This window comes from Cupressus sempervirens, chromosome 6 (assembly GCF_028749045.1).
Source record: "Cupressus sempervirens isolate cs-2001-9-10 chromosome 6, ASM2874904v1, whole genome shotgun sequence".
Lineage (NCBI taxonomy): Eukaryota > Viridiplantae > Streptophyta > Pinopsida > Cupressales > Cupressaceae > Cupressus > Cupressus sempervirens.
The window spans coordinates 327,684,783-327,702,150 of NC_143123.1; positions in this window are offsets into that span (position 1 = coordinate 327,684,783).

Genomic DNA, 17,368 nt, shown 5'->3' on the forward strand with positions numbered 1-17,368 from the left:
CCAACATCAAAATTGCTAAATCAACAAACTACTAATCAAACAACTTACTGGCTTTCCATGGCATGGCACTCACAGAATGCGATATACATCCTCCAAGGTAATAGATGCCTCTTCGGTCGATAAGTGAAAGGTGTTATGCTCACTATGCCACCTCTCTGCCAGCGCAGACAGCAAATTGTGGTTTGCTCGAATATGGGGCATCTGTACAACCCAATGCAAGCCCATAGCCACTAGTGCAGTCTACTCCTCATCGCTCAAATGCTCCACAATGCACAAACCAACCACCCTGGGAGCTCTAATCTGTAATGTTGGGAATACCTCCTATCTAGGTAAAACAAGCAATCATCAGTAATAGTCACATGACGAAAGAAGCATTAAGGGAAACAAAAAAAACTATCTGTGTGACACCTTTTACATAAAGAGTGCGACACATTTTTTTGAAAAAGTGTCGCGCGATACTTTTTCTAAAGACATGCGACATTTCACACCACATCGTGCAACATTTGGGTATGCTTGAGGCGATACATTTTTCTAAGGAGCACAATACTTTTTTTGAAAAAAAAGTGTCGTGCGACATTTTTTCCATGTTCGTGCGACACTTTAAAAGTATCACTCGAATTTTTTTTCAAAAACTCTTAAAACGTGTGAAACAGCTCGAAAAAGAGACAAAAAGTGACAGAAAAGGTAGTTACTTACTGGCGCCCCATATTGCTCTGGCCGGTTGTGCAACCAACTACACTCAAAACAGTGTCGATGAAGAGGAATATTCAACTGGGCCATGATGCTATTTGGACCACACAAAATCTCTCCAATCACAAAAAGACAAATGAATAGTGAAAATGACACTTGGACCCCTTTTATAGCCTCCAACCTCATTTTGACCTAATTTTCAAACTCCTCAGAATTGTGCAAAAATTACACCCCTAGCTAATTTCAACATCCTAGATCCATTTTTGGGATTGAAATCAAAATTTGAGTTCATCTTAATGGTCAAAATTGCATTTTAAAATTTTACCTTCTTCTGAGCAGTTAGCTGACACTTTGAGGTCTAATCTTTGAATTATCGCTAGGGCATCTTCATTTCTTCATGTCTTCATCATTTCTATGCTTCATATCTACTTCTTGTCACCTTTTCACATCTAAATCATCTTTCTACTAGATTTGACCTAATTTTTATGCTATATCCTTCAAGGTCAACTCTAGTCAAACTGGGGCATTTTATCAATTTCTTATAGTCATTCTTGGGTTCTAATCATTTATCTGTCATATCAGACATTGCTATATCTCAATTTTCTCATGTCTAGCTGGTTTTTGCTTCCTCTTAACTCATTTCAATTTCAATCCCGAGGGGGCAGAAATACTCTATTGCTGATTGTTATAGCTATCTATTTCTTAGGAGCATTTTTTTGACCTTATCACTTGCTCTCAATCTATTCACTTTGCTAGGTGTTAGAATTCTTTTCGGATCCTAACATCATCTTCCTAGTGTTCAGTACTACCGCTATCAGGCTGTGCATTCAGGACTTGCCATCTATTTTGGCATATCATTCTTTGAAATAAGATATCTATATCTATCACTGCCTACTTGGCTTTCTATTTTCTTTGACATAATGTGTTCCTAGATCGATCACACATTAGTCAAAGAGGGGCAAATGTAATCACCTAAAAATGGTCATCTAGACTATTAGCCCCCTTTTCAACATTTTGGCTAAATTAATTTAATCACTTACCTAAGGCAAATTGCTAATAATCAATTTATTTGATTATAACCTATAGTTTGACTATGCTATCCTATGTTCATTATTTGATTAAAAGAACGTGTCCACTTTTAATTAAATAAAACACCCCATTCTTCTAACCCAATTAAAGTGCACACATAAAGTCCTTTTTCTATTTTTCAATTAAAAGAAAAGGCTTGTGAGACTTTTGTCTTATATGACAAGTCAGCTTATATTCTATTGGTTGACTTGTGTGTGCACATGGATCACACCTATTTTTGAATTCCACCGTTGATCATCCACCATCTTCATCTTCATCTCTACCGTCTATACGACTTTAAAGGGAGAGAGCTTTCCTCCTCAAAGGATCCATCCTCATTTTAAATATTGTTATTCTGCAAGTTTTCTAATAGGTTTCTTTGGAGCTTTGTGGAGAACTTCTATTTCTTGTCTACATTCTCTCATACCATAGCATTTTAGCTTAGATTCATGTTGCATGTTAGTTTAGCTTCTATTTTGCAATAATCTATCTCATATAGCTTAATATTTGGATTGTAACACTCTCATCCATGCTTAGAATAGCTGCATCTTGCATTTCCATTCTAGTTTAGTCTTCCATCTTGCATTGCATACTTGAGGGATTCTTTGAAGATATTTTCACTCTTACTCTTGTCTCAAAGAACCTCCTGTTGCATGGTTTACTAGCAAGAAGCATATTTCTAAGGCTTGGCTGAGAGCCTTCATGCTTGAATACTAGCTTCTTGCACTCCGTGGATAGGGAGCTCTAAGACGGCATCCGAATATTCCAACTCATGGAATCGTTTGGATAGAATGGTTTAGAGTGTGTGACACATTTTGAGTGTACAAGTAACACTAGTACATTTTGGCAAATATGTGACTACATGCTTAAATATTTTAGTCACAATAAATTTTTTATTCAAGTGACTAAAATTGATCATATTCTACTATATCTTTATAATTTACAACTATAGGTGACTAATTTAATGACTGAGTAAAATCAAAAGATCAACCAAATAAAATACACTAAATATACTATCAAATAAAGGAATAAATAGAGGACAAAAAAATTAGTTAGTAATAACTAGTCACCTAAAAAAACAACTAAATTAATGACTAAGTAGTTAGTCACTAATAATCAATCACCCGAACAAAAATGAATGAATAAAATATTATTAGTCATTTATAATAGCATTTGATAAAACAATCACATACTAATATATAAATTAGAAGTTTTATATTGCTGCAAATGCTTGATCATTAATTGGATTGTTGCATGAGAAATCCACTACACCTGAACTCATGCCTAAAATTAGGATGACTATTTAAATGAGTCACAACTATGATAGGACTATCAATAAATCACAATCAAGACCTAGTTTAAGGAAATTAATCATGACATGCCTACAGAACATTTAACTATACCTTTGCAACCATTTAAGTGGTCAAGTTCTTATAATCAATCATTACAGTGACTCATTGCCAAGTGCAAAATTTTAATTTATAAAGATGTTTTCTCTTATTCTAAAAGATATATTAAAAGAAAAAATTATTTTATATATATATATAACCAGGGTTTGAGCATATATCATTAGAAAACTTTTCCTAATTGAAATACATCTAGACTTAAAATAGTTGCATATTGAACTTATATAAATTTCCCACCAAAATTATTTTAATTATATTTATAAAATATAAATATTTTTTAAAAACTAAATATAGTATCAATCAATATATTATTTATTATAATGGTTAATTAATTAAAACTTAAAATTAATTAATTTCAAATAATTAAAAGTTAGAATACAGATAATTACTAATAATCATAAAATTGGGAGAAATGAAAATAGATTTTTTTGCATTTAGTAATGGCCAAAATAATATTTTGGCTTCTAGCTAGAAAGGAATATCAAGTGTTTAATGTAAAAATATATATCTTAGCTTCCTATGGAAAATGGGTGAAGGGGTTTGGCAGTGTTTTGTAATGGCCAAGGGGTTTGCCAGTATTTTATAATGGAAAAAATAATCTTTTGACTTATATCATGCAAGGATTGAGCATTTGAAAATGGATATTTTGGCTTCTTGGTCATAGATTGAAGAGTTTTAGGTCTTGTATACAAATAATATTTTTCATAGAAAATATATTCACAAACAAAAGAGAAGGATTTCTAGCAGAGATTTCATTCAACCTCCATTCCAACTGTTGAACTTCATTTTAGTATGCATCTATCACTATGTTGTTATTAAATAGGGTTACTAGATATCATTTTATGGGAATGAAATATAGACACTTCTAGAAATTTGAGGTATTGAGGTATGTTTATCTACATTTTCCATTTAATGTCTACCTTCAAAAGATTGGATTACTCTATTTAGATTACTACTATTCATTTATTGTATTATTAAAATGTAAACTTTTAACACATAGAAAAAATTATAATAGTTTCTTAAATTATTTTCTCTATCCTTATTATAAAATTTTGGGCTTAGAAGACATTGCAATGGTTCACTAACCCTACTATTCATATTTTCTTTTGTACCTATATGTTTGTCATATGAAATTTTCCATGTCTTCTATTGGAACTTGTTATCCATAGTTTGTGATTGAAAGTGCCTCGTCCTGTCAGTGTTCCCTTATTCCCTAGAAAAGGAATGACTTTAGTTTAGACAAGGAAGATGTCTTGAAGGCTTTTTCTTTCTTCTCATAATGTAGTTTTGCTATTATTCTTATGCATAAACATAGATATCCCAATGGTTGGAAACCAATTTATGGATCACAATATGAAGGTATGTAGTTAGATATTTATTTGAATATTATATGTAATGTGTCAAAATCCCATGATTTGGTGGTGATGTAGAGAATCCTATAAAAATAATGAAACCATCAAGGAATGCTGACCCAAACAACATTTAGAAATCAATAACTTCCCCTTCTATTAACTGATCACACTTTCAATAGACAACTCACCAATCATCCCTTCAAACATAAACAACCATAATTCTAACTTGAGGGTTACAAACAAATTTAATCACATATTTAAGCATTAACACCGTAGGCCTAGTCATTTATAATAATCCAATCTATTACTTCTACTTCCTACATAAGGTATTTCCTACCAAAACTTAACCCCCATTGTTATCATGACCATCAACAAAGATCTTCTCCTTCATGTTCAAATTTTATGCTCATCTATATTTTAATCTTGAGGAACCCTTAACTAGTGAATCTTGGATAATAATTATTTGATTGTAGAAACATATATTCATTTTCTCATATGTTTTAGCTTCAATTACTTAATGTTCTTAGGATTATTTTGTGTTAAATCTTATTGATATGCAATCATTTTGATTGGAATGCTTAGGAAACTAGCTGCAATTCTAAAGAGGAATCATTGGCATGTGGTTGGATATGCTTGGTATGTATCATATGTGTAGAATCATCTCTATATCTTATTTCTGATATTTTTTTCACTATGCAACTAATATAGATGAGTTTTATTTATTTTTATTTTTTCTTTTAGACAAGGCCTATTTATCATCTGACTATTTAAAATTTTGATATTTATTGTTCAAAGTTCTACTTTCATGTTCAATGTTCAATACAATGTTGACAAGTTGAGTATTTAAATTTTATTATTTTAGTAAATTAATATTTTACATATTTATGACTTATATTGCTATGCATATTTTCATAATTAGATTTTTAAGTACCATATATGTATAGTATATACTATATACCCCATATCCCCCCTCCTATCCCACGTCGTTGTTCCCAAATCATCCCTGAATTGAGGTCCCTTTGTCCCCCCATCCCTACATCCCCCAAGCTAGTGTAACTATTTATTTATCTTTAGGAAGTATAAAATGATACACTTCTTTGACCTCTTATACATCATGATTAGCATGCATACCAATATGGCCTTCATTTTTTTTTGAAGTCTAATTACTCTCAACGTAGTAGTGACATGTAGCTTTTCTTTCAGACCATTTTGACTTTACATATTACTTGAATAATAGGGACACTGACCTATTTGATGAATGGTAATGTTATAGAAAGACACTTTCCTCTCCCAAACAAATAAGACATCTCTAAAAGAATAATGGTAGCATCTCACAACAATAATATTCTCTTCTAATGTCAATGATTTTCCACTACATGGTTCTTTGTATTGTTGCTTTAGACTTCTAAAAAATATTTGTACTGTTGCTTTAGACTTATAAACACCCTAGATATTTATAATATTGCCTCTAAAACTTGATAAAGCACTATTTTCACCTACGTTATTCACTAACTCTTGCATCATCATTGTGATGTACTTCACTTGGATCTTGGCTTTGTTTCCAAATGGTGTGATTGTTAAGAATCTTTTAATTATATTCCCCTTATTAGTGACATCACACGTGTCTTTTCATACCTTTAAACAATTTACTATCGTGTATCTATACCGATTTGACATATCTCTCAATATTATGTACATTGTTTCTTAAACTTACTAGATTGTTCACATCTCATAGATATACATTTGGTATTCATACATAATTAATAATGTGGTCTCATATAGTTTAGAGAAAATGGAACTATCAGGTATTCTCAATTATCTCAGGAATATGTAGATAGTTTTGGTTATAGAATCATAATTATGTTTATTATTGAATATCTATCTTGGAATAATATGGGAAATAGAAGAAAGTGATTGGGTGATTTGATTTATCACACCTATATGTATAAGCACCATCTAGTAGATGATGGAGAAGGAATATGTGCACACTTGGGAACCATTACGAGAATAACTATAGATGTATTTTGTGTAGGGTACTAATAAAATTGCCAAATTTATATTCAATATAGACCCTTGCAATCAAGGAAACTTATAGTTGAAGCCATACCATAATTGAGCTTTGTATTGGGAGTTGCAATTATTGAAATGAGACTATTGTATCAAAAATAACATTATTTATAGAAAGCACATATTCTCTCCTCTCTAGTGGACTCTAGATGAATTTTTTTGTTTGTAGTATTATTTCTAGAAAATACTCTGGAAAATTTTAGGATGAGTTCTATCTTTTATTTTGCTAGCAAAAGTCATGGGTAGTGCATCTAAAACTTGAAAGGCACACATACTATTGAAATTCTTATTGGCATGAAAGGTTCAGCCTCATAGGTGGTGATTATTTCTTGTTTGGCATTATATTTTGTTATCAAAGCTAGAATTGAACTTTGAGTAAACCTATACAATGTTGCACTTATTATTAATTCTCAAATTATAATTGTGTTCCTAGAAGGAGGTGTTAATATTGCTGCAAGAAAAAACTTCTACATGTAATTCTAAACAAATATCAACTAAGAATAGATAAATTTAAACTACTATAAAAATATATTACCCTAACGTATTTATGAGAGGGATATTACACCTCAAATATGGATCTAAATTATCACTACTTACTCACTCATTCAGACATCTCCTATGTAGCAATTATCTTCTCAATGAAATAACACATCCAAGGTTTAAGGATTTCCCCCTATGGACTTCCCATAACTGGGCTCAACATGATGATGAGATCTCCAATAAACTCTTAAAGATTTGACCTTGTCAATTGGCAATTTGGAGTGATGTTTACTTCGCCTTGCAAGCCACTCATTTATTGACAAGAGTTATATAGGTGTTTGATTTTTCATAAAATTCTTTCATAGTCTCCTCCTCTATCTTATAGGTGTTGACTTTGTGCACAAGAATATTAAATGCTTCCCATATCTCATCCATTGTGAGTGAAACTATGAGGATCCTGATGCAATGAACACTTATCTTGTTTGATGATCACAAATCTTGGCACCCTCAAGTATCAACTATTTTCATTGAATTGTTGATGGGAAGGAATATACATGTACAATCCCATTTTCCACTATATTCATGTTGATAGGATCAACATTTGTATCATTTATCTTCTTCCACTTTGAGGTGAATCTTATCTTTGGAGTCACCTCTTGTGTGTCATACTTGATTGGAGCTTGTCTTTCCTACCTTGAATTTAGTCCATCTTTAGCTCTTGATGTCTTTAAACTACAAGACAATGCCACTTGTCAAATATTCGAGTTTCATATTTCATGTAAAATTGTAATACTAAGAAGAAAAATCCTTGATGAAGACATCCTACTTAGATGATTTCTGTGAGTATAATATCTTTTTCTTTAATTTTGATTTGCATTATGTGGTTTCTAGACAAAATAAGAATTTCAATTAGAGCACTTAATCAAAAAATTCATCCAGACTATTTTCTCCTTAAAGAAGATAACTAACAACTCATTTCCCATCTATGGATTCCCACAAAATATTTATCAACACCTACCTTGTTGGTTGTAACAAAATTTTTCATTTCTAAACTCAGATCTACAATTATTTGAACCCTCCAAATCTAATATTCCTTTATAAATTATAAGTTTAACATTGAATCCATTTGATTTTTGATATCTTGATCTCTAATTTCTTTTCCAAAATATTCCTCCAAGGTGAAACTCATCGATCTGTTGTGATTATGTACTTCATGGAATTGTGTTGGTGTAGACACCTAAATCTAATTACATCACTAAGTAATCATATTTAGTCATCTCCTAGGACATTATTGATTAAATATTTACTATTTAATTAATTAATTATCATCCCCTAGTTAATTAATTAATTTAATTAACTATAGTCCAATTGATAAAATCAAATGATCACCTAAAATCAATTTATCAATTAAATCCCTATTCCTCTATTAAATTGAATAAATCATTAAATCTATTCAATTTAATTCCATACTCCCATTTTATTGAATAAAACATTTAATAAAATATCTAAAATCCAAAAGCCTTCCAAAACCCTATCCTAACCCCTAATCCAACCCATTCACCCATACTAACCTCACTTAGCCACCTAACTAACCCATCCCATCAAAGCCAAATCACTCAACACCTAACTCCCCTTCTAAGCTAATCCTAAACCTCTTCTAATCATGTGCACAATCATAAACATGGGTTAAGACTTGCTAACCCAAGCTAAAGTCAACAAATATCTTCCCCTCACCCTCCAACATAAATGACCCTCAAATATCTCTTACACTCCTCGTAATGGCTCTTACATCCTCACTCATGACTCTTACATCCTCAACCACCCTCATCAATCCTTTGACCAACCCTTATCCTATCCTCTCACACTCATCCTCCTTGTGACACTTGTCACCTCCTCATGGGTGCTAAACAAACACAATCCATGTGCTCCCCTTTGAATGCATCCTAGCCCTCCCTCACCATCTTACCATCCTTGCATCTTGGCCCTCCATTTCTCGAACCCTTGGCCTATAAATTGAACCTTCCTCCTTCACTAAAATGATCCATCCTCCATGCAAAGGTATAATGCTATTTTGTGATCTCATAAACTACCAAAATATCATTATAATGTTGGAATCACTGCATGACTTCATTGTTGAAACTTTTCCTCATTCACTCCATCCATCCATCTAAGCTTGAGCATAACTTGTGAGCATACATACCTTAAATCAGGTACATAGCTTTGTCATCATGAGAAGCACTTGAGGATTTTACCATCTTTGGTCTACTTTCTTAAAGTTTGTCTTCTTTGGTCCTATCTTAAGTGTTTTCCATGTTTAGTATGGTTCAAACTTTCATTTAATAGTTAGTTTTCAATTTGCACTACTAAACTAGGTTATACATTTTGGCACGCCTGGTGGGACCCCGTAATTCGGTCAATCTAATCAATTTTTAAGCTTTTTTATGATATTTAACCAAATTTAACGCAGTTTTCTTGTGTGTTTTTGCAAAAGGTTTTCTAATATTTTTGCAAGTATGTAGGTTCCCCTTTCAAAATTGTGCCTCGAGCCATATAATTGGTTTTCTTTTTTGAGACTTGAAAAAAGTGCTTTTTTGTGATCCCACAACCTTGGAATCGCGATCCCGCAATCGTGAGAATGCGGCTATTCACCAATGGGAACGTGAATTTGCTAGTTTTTTTCCTCGTAGGAATGCAACTATAGACCAGTCAAACTTTGAAACCCATTCTCACATTTGACCTCTCGAACCTGTCGAAGAATTCCCCCATGGGAATGAGGCTAAATTAACCCATGGGATTGCTTTGTGTCATTTATCCGGCGACCTATCTTTTTGTAATTTTTCCAATTTTTGTTACTTGTGGGATTGCTACCTAAACCTGCGGGATCACTGTCTAAACCCATAGGAATGTTGTTCTACCTATGAGAATGCTACCTAAACCCATAGGAATGTTGTTCTAACTACAGGTTAGCTATCCTGCTACTTGAGTATAAATCAAATTTTAACTTTTGGTAGTTATGAAAGATAGGGGTAATTTTGATCATTTTTACGCCTTTGAAAATTAACAAAAAAAGTTAAAAGAAAATTTCCCCATAGTTAAGCTTTGATTTTGAGACTTTTGGGTGACTAATAAAATTGATCTTTTGTCGCATTGTAGGTTGGAGCAACAAACCTAATCATGTTTGTTGCAAGTTTCTCTTAGAATGAACTTGCATGTTTAAACACATCTTTCATTGCATGAATGTCACTCAAATCACTCTCGAATGCCATGAACTAAAATCAAGCATGCTTAAAACAATAAAAACAATCTTAAATGAAAAGTATCAAATAATCATTGCAATATCTCACACTTCCAATCTGGGTATAAAACACTTTAACTCAATCTTGAATGCCTAAAAATCAATGAACATTGCATGATTTTGACACATTTCAATGACACTCGCATTTCTTATGTTGACAATCTCTCAATTTTCATTATGTTGATGACGTTGTCGAGTTAGAATGAACATTGTATGCCATAATCACGAGTGTCTTCAAATTATAGCTTACAAAATCTAAATCATCAATTGGAATGAACAAGTGTATTTTAAACCCAAGATCACTTATGTGGTCTTATTTTACACTTTTTTAGGAGGCCTGCTTGGGGACTTAATCACCCCTTGGGATGACCTCAACTCTAGTGTTCTGGCAAAGTATAAACATTGGGAGGTGAATCGAAAGACACCTCTCTTGGAAGCATAATCTTGTCACTCTTGGCTAAGCCCTAAAGAACTTTATACCTTTGGGAAGTGAAGGTGGAGATTTGGGTTACCATCTCCTCCCGGCTAAGTGGCATTATTTTCTTTCATCTACAGATTTGGGCCTCACGTACCTTGTGTATATCGAGGACACCCTTAGCTAAGCTTGTATATCCTAGAAAAAACCTTATAGGGCTATTGGTGTGTTTGATGTGCTTGTGTGTTCAACATCCTCCTCATGTTTCAAAAAAAATCAAATCATTTTGCTAAAGAGATCACTTGTCTATCCTTTGAAATGGTTGTTAGCAAGTCCATTCGCAACAACCCAACCATTGGTCAATCATTCAACCCAAATAAAGGGCATACTTAGCATAGTCACTGCCTCATCCAAGATTCATCCAAGCTTCCAAGCTTTCCTCTAGTATCATCATTCTTCAGGTCTTCCATAGAAATCTTCTTTTTCTCTCCATGTCTTAACTATGCAACATCCCATCCCTACCCAATTCATCATCTAAATTCAAATCTAAGCTTCCCAACTTATCCTAATCTGCATTTCCATATTCATCCTTCATCGTCAAGACATCATGTCATAATCCTATTATGATGAGTTTTGTCATCCCATCTTTTCCCCCACCTCATCCTATTCCAATGATGATGATGATCTTGTCGACTATGACAGGTATATTGAAAGCCTTAGAGATATTCCTCCCAACATCCTCCCAACTCCAATCATTCCTCCAGACCACTCCATCCCTCCTCCAAACATACCCACTAGTACTCCTTACCATGCCTTTGACAAGGGAAATCCATTATTATCCTCATCCTTACCTCCTTCCTATATTGTGCCCACATATTACTCTTATACATCAGTCATATCTTGTGTGGATTTTTAGCTAATGATGTTGTTTAAGCCTTTGATCCAATAGATTGTGAAGGTGATCTAGTGGACTATGTAGTTGATTGTTTAAGAAAGTTCAATTTCCTTGATGGTGGTTGGATCAAGTTGTGTGAGCATCTACATTTTCTTTTTTAATTCAAGAGCCTTAAAAGTTGACTATAGACTTGAAATTTGATGTTTTAATTGAAAACCCTAACCTCCTATAAGCTTCAACTCACACACAAGTCAATCTTCCCACTTCAACCTCAAAGATATGGATCTCTAAAACCTTCAAGGATTCTTCAAATTTTTGAAATGTTTCCAAGCTTCTCTAAAATTAGCACCTATTATCTACCAAAGCAAAAAGAGAGGGTCCCTATTTGCAATAGAATGATGGTGGAAAAAGGCCATAAAAAACCATAACTAAAATGTCCAAACATACATTAAACATAAGGAGCATGTATCATGCATTTTTCTTATATCTTAATTAGTTTGAGAAGTGACCAAACAAGAATTTGGTGAAGACAAACAATATCTTGGCCATTTCACTTTCTTTTATTTCTTCATGTTCTACTAGATTTTTGTTGAGTCTATTTTATGTTTCCTTGTAATTTTTCATATTTACAACTACTTGAGCCTCTTGTCTCTCCTTACAATTTCAATTTGGAACTTTTTTAAAAATGCTTTAACATAGTTTAATATAAGTTCTATAATCTTTGAAATGTCCCCTTCTAGAAATTTCCCTAGTTTATACCTTGAAAAGTGAAAATACAATTGTGATAACTAGGATTAGAGAGGTATCTTACCAAGTAAGGTATTTCATCCTTTGTATTCTGAATTATAAGTCATGTATTCACAAAATAAGAAATAAGTTCATATATATATATATAAAAACTAAATATATTGTTAATATAACTTTACTTTGGATTTACAAATTGGTAAATAAAGAGATATACAATTCTAACTGGAGATGAGTTCTAAATTAAGTAACAATATGTACAGTCAAAACCTATACACCCCCATGTGCAATTTAGGCCACACTTTTGTAACCACTTTAGTGCCCATTCCATTACCATTTGAGTAGGTCCACTTTAGTCTTGCATCATCTTTTCCCTCTCAAGATGATCAGAGTCCTTGTCAGCAACCATATTCTAGTGTCATTTTTGTATCGATCAAGTGTTATCCTTGCTACCCATCATGTTTAAGCATGATTTTTTTAGACACTAATGCCTCGCATAGACACCCATGCACCACACATTAGTTCACTAACATCTCAAGATTAAAGTGTTGGTCAAGTGCATGCTTTCCACTTGTCACTTACTTTTGTCAATGGGAATCTTCTAAAACCACTCAGGAGCCTCCTATTCTCTCTTTAAATGGGGTTCCTTCTCTCTCTCTCTCTCTCTCTCTCTCTCTCTCTCTCTCTCTCTCTCTCTCTCTCTCTCTCTCTCTCTCTCTCTCTCTCTCTCTCTCTCTCTCTCTCTCTCTCTGCCCTGGCCATAGCTATCTTATTCTCTTACTCACTACAAAAAAAATCTTACAATGAATCAATAGTATATCTCCATATCCCTTGTGTCTTTGAGAATATTGGGATTTACCACATCCCTTTCTATCAATATTATTTTATTTCCTACAATACAAGTTTTCCTCCACTTGCACAGTTTGATTCCATATACATATCTCATGTAATAGGTTTTTTTCTCCGTCAAGCATTTCTTTCCATTGCATTGTCATTTATTTATATTTTTCATTCTGTGTGAAGCTATCCTCTATAATCTCTAAAGTTTGTATCATTTACTTGGGAAGTGTGTTTTCAAAGTTTATTGTTGTTGTTGTATATGTGATTATGAAAGATTACTTACCAAGTGTATTAGTAGAAGTGAAAGATCACTACTACATGTGCAATTTGCATATGATCTAAAGAGAGAAATAAGGCTCTTGATTGACTAATTAGGGTTTTCAATCATAAGTGGAAATTTATTGTAATTGTTTTGAGAACTCTATAAAGAGATCATTATTTTTTGGGTTGGGTTTTTCACACTCAAGAGGATATTTTTCCAAGGATAACTCTTTTGTGTTCAGTGTTATTTGTGATTTGAATTTTAGTTATTTTGCCTATCATATATTTTAGTTCAAAATTTAACACATAAAACCAGTATCATGGACTAGAAACAACACCATAAGAAAACTTTATTATAATCAAACACATCAGAGAAGCAATCAAAGTTGAATCAAAAGGTCTTATCAAAGCAACACTGAGTTTATTTTTGCATAACTATAAGGTAATATCAGATAAAATAATCATGAATATTTCCAACTCTCAAGACATACATCAGATAAGAAATTAGGTAGATTAGCAAGAGATCATATATCAAAGATAGCACTTGATCAATATATATTTTCATAGAAATAATTCTTAATCTTGCATAATACAAGTAAAAATGATATTCTTGGCTCAAAATGTCATAACGGATGACACTAATGACTTGCAACTACAATGAACCCAAACTGTCATTTAAAGGGGGAACTTCGAGTCATAGACAGATTAGTGAAGTGATTATTAGGATTCAATGAAATTTACCCCTAACCAAAATAGAATATATATGATTCACTAATCTCTAGACATTGCATACTAAAATTAACTTCAAATAATTGATCCACAAGTACCAGCAGATTTCAAAAAAAATAAGTGAAAAAATAACTCTATGCATGGCAACTCTAATAGACTCATGGTTCTAAGAATGTATGTTAGTGGAAAAATGTCATCTTCTTGCATAGCTCATTTTTTTAGTGGAGGTCTATCTAAAGTTAAACTAGTTAGTGGAGAGGATTTATTTTTGAGTCATGACCTCAGCTGAAACTTGAGACATTGTTAATTGTAATGATCATAACATATTTGGGGCAGCATTACATGTTTAAGACAATCATGTGTTAGGGAATTCTCTCCACTATCCAATGCTTCCAATAGACTCATAAGGACTTAATAGGATCCTTACAAACCCTAACCACAAGTTCCAATTAAAATATATCAACTAATACACATTTAACCCAAAAAAACAAGAAAGACTCTCAACACTATCATATTAGGACAACAAAGTATAAATTGTGGGACAATTTTTGGAAATCAAACTTTTTGACCCATTAAAACTCAAAAAAAAAATTCTGGCAAAAATAAAGTTTGTTGGTAACATCCTTATCCTTCTACTTGCCAATTTATAGGGTTGTACATGCCCAACACATTATCCAACTAATATTTTCTTTGATTGGAAATTCTAGAAACATTTTATGTGACAAAAAAGTTAGAGACTTGAGTGGTGGACCTAAAGTTAGTATTCCTAGACTTAGTAAAGTAATTTGTTTTAAAAAAATATTAGGATAGAATTACTTGGATTATAATCTAAAATTATTGATTTAGTGCTTATCTAACTTATATATAGTGTGGATACTGTTGGCTTCTAATTTGACATAATTTTAACTACCTTTTATGATATTAGAAAACCTTCGAATTAGCTAGAAACCATATTGGGTATTCTGAAAATAAAATAAAAGAACCAACTAACAAGACATTAGAGTCTTCTCCACTTTTAATTTTTCAAGATTCAAGCAAGTTTACCTTAGGAATTCAATTTTACTTACTTCAAAATTAATATTTACAATAGGAATTCCAAAAGCAACATATTATTTAGCCTTCTTTCTTCAAATTAAGTGGTAATAAAAGATGATAATTAGCTATTTTACCAAACTCTAGACACCATGAATCAAGTACAGGTTGGCACTTTACTCTTAAACAACAAAAATTTAAAAATTTGATTGATATAAGTTCTCTTCAATGTGTAAAACATTCCAATCAAATAAATCCACAAGGATGGATAGTGCCTTATCCATTGGGCTATAACTAACAAAGATTACACACTTACTTCTAGACCTTATCTCAACACCTTATGTTAAGACTTATCTATATTCATTTCTAGATCTCAGACTTATCATATATTTTCTTAAAATCGTAATGTTCTTTCAATTCACATGAAGCATCTACATAATCCATTAGATTATCAACAAGATTAAATTGAGATAATTCAAAATGAACTACAATTGAGACTTAATAAAAATTTCTATCAAATCTTAGAGAATAAAATAGAAGCAAGAAAAGAGACAAGATATGGGATGAAAAAAAAAAATTATATTTTTATTTATTTCTTTGAAACTATGTACAATTTCAGTGATCACCTCTACTATAAAATAATGTACATAGACCAACAACTGTAACTTTTGTATTCAATTCTAGAATAGATTTATAGTATACATGGACCGACTTAGAATTTACATAGATTCATGCAATAAAAGAAATTTGGACCCTCCTCTAGCCTTGGAAACTCACTTATATAGTTTGAGTAGCAACAAGCTTCAAGCTTAGAGGCAAAATGATAGTTGTCCTTAAAACAAGAAGATTTACAAAAGGACAAAATTGTCACAGTAAAAATCTGTGAAGAGACAAAAACTAGTGATCTTTTATCTTGGTAACAGAATGGCTTCTTCATTGGTCACTTTTTGGTGGGGCTAATTATGTTTTGGTAGTTTCTTGCACATCCACAACACTTGATGATTGATCTTTCTCCTTTTGTCATTCCTCGGGTTGTAGGATCATTTGCTCTTCCTCTATTGCGTCAAGCTCTAACATCTAGATTTTTGTTGTAAGTGGTTGATTATCTTCTAAATCATTAGTTTGGGTGGTCATATCAGTTGTTACAATTTTTTGATCTAATTTTGTATCATATGTTTGAACAGTTTCATCAACTAACTATATTTTCTATGTAGTAGTTGCCTTGTCCACAACTTTCTCTTCAGTTGCCATCTACAAGAACTGTGTTTTTGGAGATAAATCTATCGTCCACTTGTTGAAAAGTGTGTCATCTGGCCAATTGTAGCTCAAAATTTATTTCTCTGTCTTCAAAATATCTTTCCCCAATTTCTTTATTTCAACAAAATCTTGCTTGAAAGAATCAAAGAATAGTTGGGCTTGAATTATTTCTTTTGTGATTTTTGCAAACAAAATGTAATTCTCCTTATTTACTACTTTATTCATTTGGATACTCATTAATTATTTCAACTCATTCCACCATTCCTCTTTATTTTTTATAATATCTATGCCTTTGAGTGCATGTGGGAAGAGATCAAAAATTTTGCTTAGATATTTTAAGAAAATCTTTAGTCTTCTTTGTAGAAAATCTCTCTTCTAATAAAAATTCAAAAGGTCACTAACTTGATCAAAGATCTTCTCTGTGTGGTCATTAGAATTGTCAAAGACAGAAAAGCATAGAGAAGTGATAGCATCATCTTTGATGATCCATTTATCCAAAATTTATCTTAATGTAGCTTCATTATTATTTAATTCCTTCCATATATCTACCAACCTTAACAATTCTAGGTGAAAAAGGGGTCACTTTATTCTATCTACTAAATACAAAATTGTATCTCTAACCCTATCTTCATGTTGAGTTCTCAACTCTACATGCAACTCGGGCCACAACTTGGTTGTATCTACTTCACTTATTTTTTCTATAGTAGTAGGGGCTCTTAGGTGCTAAGGAGTATTTGAGATCTCCACTATAGTTCTTGTGGGTGGTGAAGGGGCTGGAGAGGAAGCAATCATCAATTGGCCAAGTTCTTCTCCTATCTTTTGTTTTCTTTCTGCTTT